We start from the raw sequence: 2,046 nt of genomic DNA, 5'->3' as shown, positions 1-2,046 counted from the left end.
ACCTAATCCGTGTTGTTGTCCCTTAACCTAACCGACGTTGTCCCTTAACCTAACCGACGTTGTCCCTTAACCTAACCGACGTTGTCCCTTAACCTAACCGACGTTGTCCCTTAACCTAACCGACGTTGTCCCTTAACCTAACCCACGTTGTCCCTTAACCTAACCCACGTTGTCCCTTAACCTAACCCACGTTGTCCCTTAACCTAACCCACGTTGTCCCTTAACCTAACCCACGTTGTCCCTTAACCTAACCCACGTTGTCCCTTAACCTAACCCACGTTGTCCCTTAACCTAACCCACGTTGTCCCTTAACCTAACCCACGTTGTCCCTTAACCTAACCCACGTTGTCCCTTAACCTAACCCACGTTGTCCCTTAACCTAACCCACGTTGTCCCTTAACCTAACCCACGTTGTCCCTTAACCTAACCCACGTTGTCCCTTAACCTAACCCACGTTGTCCCTTAACCTAACCCACGTTGTCCCTTAACCTAACCCACGTTGTCCCTTAACCTAACCCACGTTGTCCCTTAACCTAACCCACGTTGTCCCTTAACCTAACCCACGTTGTCCCTTAACCTAACCCACGTTGTCCCTTAACCTAACCCACGTTGTCCCTTAACCTAACCCACGTTGTCCCTTAACCTAACCCACGTTGTCCCTTTGCCTAACATAGTTCACTGCTCGGAATCTCTGGTGTCGTTGTTATCCTCATGTAGATGTCTTGCGAGTGTTGCTTACTTTCCACATATTCCTGCTATCCACTGTCAATTGTACTGCAATAGGACTATATCGCCGACCCCCCCCCTCCCCCCCCCTCTGTCCCCCTCTGTCCCCCTCTTTGTGTCTCTGTCCTCTCAAGCTGGTCGGTCTGGCGTTTGAGTGTTAAATGAGCCTCGCAGCTGTTCAGTTGCATTCAGATGTCGACGCCCTCAGTGTACGTCGTGGTATGGTCTGTGTCCATTGTCCGCTGATGTCGTACGCGTAACCCACACGCTGTACCGATCATCGGTCGTTACGTACAGAGTGAAGTAGTGTGATACGTGTGACCGTACGCTGGCTGTGCCCAACGGTGTCGAATCTCAATTTCCATATGTTGTGCTTGATGCTACTTGTCTCGTCTCCCAATAACAGCTAGGTTGCACTGTGGTACGCCGTAGAGGCGTGTGGGAGGAACGTACGAACGCATTGTATGTCACCCTGGGTCGCTGGGGGTGGTGGTGCGGTGAGTCAGGTCAGGTCAGGTCAGCGTGAGCCGTCTGATGTAGTGACGCGTGTATTCCGACTTTGTCGTATTGCCTCACACAAAGTGCTACCCTGGTGGACCGCGTTCCATATCTGGGACATGCCGCAGATGCCGGTTGACAGTGGATCGCGGAAGGTACATCGCATACGTGCGCGGGCCACCTTCCACGTGTTCTCTTCTGCACATGTCGCAGTGTGTATGTGGTCTGATGTAGCGTGTCGTGACACATGACATCCTGGCATGCAAGAATTGTTGAATTCGCAAATGTAGGTGGACATCTACGTTTACTGCCCAAGATACGCAAATGAACTGGAAATCCGTTGTTGAGCGGTTGTTCACGCTGGAGGTGAATCTGTGATGGCGACGATCGGTACAGCTATTAACCGGTTGTTTCAGCGGTACCCGCCACATCCACACGCGTGACTAGGCCCATGTGGGTATGAAGCGATACGCGGCGGTGGCTTGGTGGGACTGTTCCCGGCCGGTGAAGGGGGGCCGCCCGGCGTGTTGGCCGCGCGCTGCGTGGGCGCACGCGCAACAGGCGGCTGGTGGGGGGCGCCGAGTGGCAGGAGCGCCAGCCGACGGGCCCGGCAGGCGGCGCAGCTACGCTGCGGCGCACCCTGCACGCGGCGCCTGGCGGCCAAAGTTGGTTCAGCCGAGCCCGGTGCGAAGCGCGGTGGACATCTGCAGTGTGCTGGTCTGATTGAGGACTGTGTGCGTTGAGGATGCGCCGCCGCCTGGCACTCGGCGCCGCGACGCCGTCTGCTGCTCGGTCGCCCCAGCGGTTCTCGCAGGTGGTTTG

This window comes from Schistocerca gregaria, unplaced genomic scaffold (assembly GCF_023897955.1).
Source record: "Schistocerca gregaria isolate iqSchGreg1 unplaced genomic scaffold, iqSchGreg1.2 ptg001646l, whole genome shotgun sequence".
Classification (NCBI taxonomy): Eukaryota; Metazoa; Arthropoda; class Insecta; order Orthoptera; family Acrididae; genus Schistocerca; species Schistocerca gregaria.
Note: the sequence above shows the minus strand (reverse complement) of the source record.